The following is a 7,024-nucleotide window of genomic DNA, read 5'->3' as shown; positions in this document are numbered from 1 at the left end:
GAAAAACCTAAACGATCATTTAGGTAGGTCCCCTCATTTTACAAAGGAACGAACTGATTTAGTGTTTGTGGCAAGCAAGGAAATTGTTCGGTAAGACGCGTTTTTAAGAAGACTGCTGAGCCTAAAAGTTAAAATGATGCTCTCTAAGAGGTAGCCAAATGCATCTACTCCCAAGAAACGTAGGACAATTGCCTGAAACTCGATCAATTCTTTTCCCCCACTGTATCCAGTGCTTTTTGGGGAGTGTGAAACGTCGAACAATTTTCTCCAAAACTTACCTGCATGTCAGCCCACCTCCGGGTGGAGGGGCGGGGGGTGGGGCGGGGAAGAGAGGAGAAAAGAGAAGAAGAAAAGCAAAAGAGACATATGTTGATGTACTTCGCAAGATTACTAAGTAAATCAGATAGTTTGGTAGATCCCCCCCCTTCTCCCTCCCCATCCGTCCACCCAGTTGCCTGCAACACCCTACTCTTCCGATCTACTTCTCGGTGCCTTCTTTCCTCAAGTCTGAGGAGCGCTTGGCCTCTCAGGGGGCTCGATCAGTTCTGGGAAGAAAAAAAAATGGAAAAAAAAAAAGACTCGAGTCCAAGAAGAGCAAGTCTAAGAGGGAGCTGCCCGCACTCATCAGCTCGCTTTGCATCAGATCGCAAATGGCTAGCTCCCCCGAAGCCCCCGATCTGGTGGTGATCAAGGCTCTTTCCTTGCAACAGGGGAAGGGACGGGGGACTCTGAGAGTCTGGGGGGAGGAGGGGGAGGGGAGGTGGAGGCTCGGAGGGATGGAGGAGGGGTGGAAGGCGGCGAGGGCTGCAGGGGGGGTGTCCCTCTCTCCTCCTCTTTTTCACATCTCCCCCACCCCTTTTATTTTTTTCCTCCCAAGTTCTCTTGCCTCGCTATCCCCCCCTTGAATCCGAAGGCGCCTCCCGATTGGGTGCTGAGTCTGGGTACGTCAGTCAGACTGTGACGTGCAGTCTTCCTGTTTCCTTCAGCTGTGTCTTAAAGTAAATCTTGTGGAGCGAAGCTCAGCTGTGTGAGCGCTCTGAAATTATACACCATTGCAGCCAGGCAAAGCAGAGCGGCGCAAAAGAGCTCTCCCTGGGTCTGTCTCCCTCCCTCTCCTCTCGCTCTCTTGATCCTCGCTCCTCTCCTCTCCTCTCCTCTCCTCTCCTCTCCTCTCCTCTCCTCTCCTCTCCTCTCCTCTCCTCTCCTCTCTCTCCTCTCCTCTCCTCTCTCCTTTTCTTCTCTCCTCCTCTCCCCTCTCCTCTCCTCTCTCCTTTTCTCCTCTCCTCTCTTCTCTTCTCCTCTCCCCTCTTCTCCTCTCACGCTCCTGTCTCTCTCTTCTTTCTCTCTTTCACTCTCTCCTACTCTCTCCCTCTCTATCGCACACACATTCACCCTCCCTTGTCAAATTACAATATTCAGCAGCAGCAAGACATCAGCGTGTGTGTGCGCGCGTGTGTATTTTCCACTCTCTTTCCACCGGCAAAAAACAAAAACAAAAACAAAAACCCAAAAAACAAAAAAGAGAAAAAAGAGAGAGAGAGAGAGAGAGAGAGAGAGAGAGAGAGAGAGAGAGGCTCAGTTCCATCGCTTTTTGCACTGAGTAAGTATCTTCTTACCCCTCCTACATCCCCCTCCTAAAAAAAAAAAAAGCACTTATGGCTTTTTTCTTGAATGAGAAAGGGGAAAAAAAGGACTTATATTACTCATACCCATGTAAATTTTTCTTCCAGGGGAAAATGCAATTATTTAAATGAATCATAATAAAATAAACCCTAATGATTTCTAACCAGGAGCCTCAGTGGGACTCATCACTCTAGTCTTCCCAGTTCCTAAAGAGTAAGTGATTTGGGTGTGTGTGTGTGTGTGTGTGTGTGTGTGTGTGTGTGTGTGTGTGTGTGTGTGTGTGTGTTGTCTCTGTGTTTACAATTTTTTTGTCTTGATGGTGGTGGTGGTTGGAGAGGGTGGGAGGTTGATATTGCTGTTTCTTGTCTCCTGATCTTGTCACCTTTTGTTTACTGCTTTTGAGGCTAGAAGGAAGCTTTCTTCTTTTTTTTTTCCTCCCCTCTCCCTCTCTTCTTAGGAGAGAGAAATTCAAGGTGGGGATTGTTACTCCGAACTGCTCCTTTTCTCCAAATCGCTTCCCCTCTCTTCTCCCCCCACCCCACAAACTCCTAGTCTGGTCCCTGTGTCCTTTCTCTTTGTCTTGTTTATTATAGCTGCCATTCTTCTTCTCTCTTCCAATTTGCTTGTCATTTGCATACCTTTCCCTTCTCCTTTTCTACCCCCAGCAGAGGGAGGGGAGGGGGGAGGGAAAGACTGGAGACTATTACTTTCTTTTCAAAGACGGTGTCGCGGGCAAAAAAAAAAAAATTGAAGCCAGTTTTCCAGAAATTTAGAAATGGATTTAATGACAATAGCGGAGTGCGTTTGGATCAGCTGATGGAGTTGCTGAGTCAAGTTTAGGGGGGTAAGGTTTCTTGATTTGAGGGGTGTAGCGTGTTTGAGTAGGCAGGTTTGAGGACCGGTGATGGAGAAAAAGTGTTTTAGGGGCCAGAATTGGGGAAGCAGTGAATGTTCTTGGGTGGCTGATTCCAGAGCCAAAGGACACCCCTCCCCCCCTTCCCAGTTACTCCTGTCAGTTTGTGGTGTTTCGGAAGAACCAGCGTCCAATGGAAATGGTACCTAGAGTTTTGTCCTCTCTCAGCCTAGTTAGGAGGGCTGGGAAGGGAGGAGTGCACAGAGATGAGATGGATAGCTAGAGGAAATAAAGGGGAAAGAGAAAACTGCTATCTTCCTGGACTGGAGATCAGAAGAGAGATCTTAAAATGTGTGTGGAGTTGGGGGGGGGGAGAGGAGGAAGGTAGTCCTTAAACCGATTTTTTGCTTTTTCCTGTACCTTCTATGCCTTTAGATGTGCCAGCAGATTACTTACTGCTCTAAAAGAAAGTGAGGGTTGGGGTAAAAGGTGATTCTTTTGATAGCTATTTCAAGCTTCTCTGGACAATCTTTCCCATCCCAATATCTTTCTTCACTCAGCTTCTCCCAAAGCTGAAGCTGAAGAGTATGCCTTTAGGAGAAAGGCACAGAGGCAGACTGAAATCTGGACTAAGGAGAAGGGAGGGCCGAGTGATGGGGGGGAAGAGTTTAAAATAACTCAAGGAGACAGGTTGGGGTGTGAAACTGGCATTCTTGGCAACCCTGCACCCTTAGCCCCAGGGAAAGCTGAGGACTCACCTGCTTGTTTGTATTTTTCCAAGAACATTTATTTGTGTATGTGTGTGTGTGTGTGTGTGTGTGTGTGTGTGTGTGTGTGCCTTGTCTTCCTTTCAGCATAGAAAATTTTTTTAAAACCCCACTGGCAAGTATCTTTCTCTTAGAGTGAAGGAGAGCCCCTTCTCCTTTTCTCTAGCCACCTCCTCTCTTTTAAATTATATCTCTCTTTATATTTCCTTTATCAAACTATGAGGTCTGCTAACAAAGTGCGCATGGGCAAGGCTAGACAGGTGTGTTGTGTCAAGAAAGACAGGTGCAAGTTCCCCTGTGTTTGTCTCTCTGTGCAGTCCCAAACCACAGTGCTTGAGGGTTGTCGAGGTTTTAGAATTTATGAGTGTCCTGGTTGATAGGATTGTTCAGGCCGAGGATAATTAAGCTGCTGGTGCGTTTTGAAACTGCCATGTGATATTTTTAAGAGGTCTTTGACAGACCCTTTCCTGGGTTCTTCTTAGATTCTTGTCTTCCAGGCAGTCACAGCCACCACCACCCCAGACACACACACACACACACACACACACACACACACACACACTTTGGGCAGCAGGTGGAAGGACAGACATTGCCTGTTCCTTCACTTCCCTGTGTTGTGTTTCATTTATGTTTATCCTCCCAGGCTTGCATTTGACTTATCAAGAGAAAAGGCAAGAGGGAAACTAGAGGCAGTACTTTTTTGACGTTTTTTGAAAACCTGGTGGGTGGTGTATCTGTGTGTGTGCCCCCATGCATGCGAATGAGCTGGGGCACACACACACACACACACACACACACACATACACACACACACACACACACACACACACTGGTGATAATACCAAAATCAAATCCCTTGGTACTGTTAAAAGTTTATCATTGTAGTATGCCTTATACCTGTCCAGAAAGAATAGCTCTGTACACATACTTATACTTTACCGAAAAGATACAAAGGGATGGTAGATTATTTATAAAATGCTGCCTTCCAGAAAGTAGGATGTGACTGTCATTACATCAGGCATGAGTCAGAATGGATGTCCTAGACATTATTTTACCTATGGAAGAAAACCTGAAGTATAAACTCTGTAAACAATTTTCATTCTTCTTTAATGAAAGATGTAGCCTATTAATGATAAAGAATAGCTTAAGAAAACTTCTTGGCAATATGAAATTGGGTGGATGTTGTACATAGATAAGTAAAAGAAAAAGATGTAGGAAGGGCATTTGTGCATTCAACATGGACATGTACATACAAAATAGACATGTCCTATGTAAATGGCCAAATTAAATTCCAATGAAAGATATTAGAGAGTTGTAGGAGAGAAGAAAGTGGAAACTGATCCCTTCTAACTAACAGAGAGCATGAAGTCTTAGAAGCTAACTCATTTCTTTTCTCACCTTGGTTGTGGGCTTCTTTAAATAAAATGAATTGCCTGGTAGTAAGTTAGGTGGGTGGATTTTTTTTTTAATTCTGTTTTGTTATTGTTTCCATGAGGATGGAATTGCATGAGGCATTTATCCTTTAGACTTGAATACATCTAAGTTTTCACCACCTCTCCCTTAGTTGTTTTTGAAGTTTTCACATGTCTAAAATTTTATTTATGGCCACGTTCATTTGTTTTATTCTTAACAAAGTTTGTCTGTAGTGGAAGCTTATTTGTAAGTTTGTGAATCTACCTTGCATTGCTCTGTTAAGCTTCATCATAATATTCTAAAGTAATATAGTATAACATATCTCATATAATCTTTATTCACACTTTTGTTCTTTCCCAACATCTTTTTTTTTCTCTAAGTAATACTTGAAATCTTAAAGTATGTTCTGCCCTAGTCTATATACACTTGGGCTTGCTTTTTAGTTATTTAAGAGGCAGATGAACCCCTTTCTCACTAATTTTTAGTAACATTCTAGGGTTGTGGCATATATGTAACTGATAGTATTGATAATTTCAGCATTCAAGTTTCACAAAGTGCATTTTAAGAAGGTTACTTATTTTTAATAATGTAAAAGTCAGTTATGATTGATATTTGACCTCAGGATTCTGATTTAGCATCTCTCTAAATTGGAAAGACAATCTAGACTAGGAAGTTCATAAACCTTATTGCCCAGTGACTTATTAGGCTTCATGGGACATTATGAAGTATAGGTTGCAGAGAACTTAATGATTATTTAGATACTCTACAAGGAGGACAAATTGGCAAGTTTTTCCTTTTGGGTTTATTTTTATCTTACTTGCTAGTTGGGTGAATTATTATTTTAGAAGTACATGTGAAAATACTTATTTGTAAAACTTTGGTACCCAGAATATCTATTATACTTATTCTTAAAGGATGTATGACATTGCTTTTAGTATAAGCCTAGAATCAGTCATTTTGCAGGTGAAAAATTTAAAGAATTTTTGATGATGTGGAAGAATCTTAATAATGAAGTAGTCATTACTTCAGAACTCCGTTAAGATGATAGGCACTATTGGCAATACAATCGTAACTAATTGAAGTAGTAATTGGGGGGTAATGGGTTCCTGAAAGTAAATGTCAAAGCACTTTTTTTTTGGCCACTAATAGGAAGGAGAAGCTACCACAAGTAAAAAGTTGCTAATTAGTAGAATTGAATTTGTCACTTTTCAGTACTATTGGGGAAAGCTAAGTGATTTGGGGGCACTTAAATCACCTGATTCTTTTCCCTTCAGATTTATGCATTGCTAGATCAATTAAAATGTTCCCTATTAATGACATTCTATTTCAATTTCATAACTACATTGACCTAAGTCAGTTAGACTCTAATCCAAAGGCTATATCTACTCAGATGAAGTCAAGTGGAGAGTTGAACAATTTATTCAAGTAATTTGATCAGTAGAGACAGCTAATATAAATAATTCAGGCAAGGAAAAAAAAACTTTTCCGTTCTCTCCCCCATAACAAATTATTTTGCCTAAACTATCTAGAGAATCCTTAAGCTCAGTCAGCCTTGCTTTTCAAATATAGCTGAAGCAAAAGTAGCCTCTTCTTTTGTAAAAGCAGAGAACATTCCATTAATAAATTAATATAGTAATGTTCCCCTGGAATTTCTTACTAAATAGTCCTCATTGTTAGCCCTTAACCCATGGTTTTCCTAAAGATTCTTTATGCCAAATTGAATGCCAGACACTTAAGACTTTACTAAAGAATCTTTTGAAGCTGCTCATTCCTTATTTGACCTTATCTGAGCTTTTTCTGGATAAACCTGCTGTGCTTGAATCACTGTTCTATGATAGTTTTCAAATCATATGCTATATGAAGTTTTTATATGACAATAGGGACAGCCAAATAACTGTACTACAAAAAACCAAAATCACATATGCATTTTAATAATAACTGAATGAATTTTCAGGGAAACAATGTAGCTATCTAGTTACTAATTTGTTACCTCAAATTCCTATGCTATGTTTTTTATATCCTTGTGATAATATTTTACCATTATGTATAAATGTATATTCATTCTACTTTATGCTAATTAGAAATATTAAAATTCAACTAAAATGAATATCAGTAATCAGCACAATTAACGCTATCTGTTTAGTATAGATATTGTGAAAAGCTTTCAGATGCTCTCAACTGAAAGGGTAACATCATAGCTCAATTTCTTTAAAAATGATCCTCTAAATAATTGTGAAATATGAAACCACAGAAGCCTTATATGTGTGTGTATGTAATGTGTGTATGTAATATATATATATATATATATATTACATACATACAAACATGTACACATATACATATAAATAGTTTCAAATAAATCAGTCTA

At 40.6% G+C, this 7,024-nt stretch overlaps 1 protein-coding gene across 2 annotated transcripts in view; it reads left to right on the top strand.

Moving 5' to 3' along the window:
• Nucleotides 1-949: 949 nt before the first annotated feature.
• Nucleotides 950-7,024, top strand: part of PROX1 (prospero homeobox 1) — a 59,041-nt gene continuing 52,966 nt past the window's right edge. The window contains exons 1-2 of one of the 2 annotated variants that reach the window (XM_021007841.2): nt 950-1,600; nt 1,731-1,836. The gene's annotated coding sequence lies outside the window, so the exon portion shown is untranslated. The remainder of the gene's footprint in view (nt 1,601-1,730; nt 1,837-7,024) is intronic. The other variant, XM_078156316.1, reaches the window with a different exon arrangement.

The sequence above is a fragment of the Phascolarctos cinereus genome, unplaced genomic scaffold, assembly GCF_003287225.1.
Source record: "Phascolarctos cinereus isolate Bilbo 61053 unplaced genomic scaffold, phaCin_HiC Scaffold_5;HRSCAF=322, whole genome shotgun sequence".
NCBI lineage: Eukaryota > Metazoa > Chordata > Mammalia > Diprotodontia > Phascolarctidae > Phascolarctos > Phascolarctos cinereus.
The sequence above is the reverse complement of the archived record's forward strand: the minus strand, read 5'-3'. Positions and strand labels throughout refer to the sequence as shown.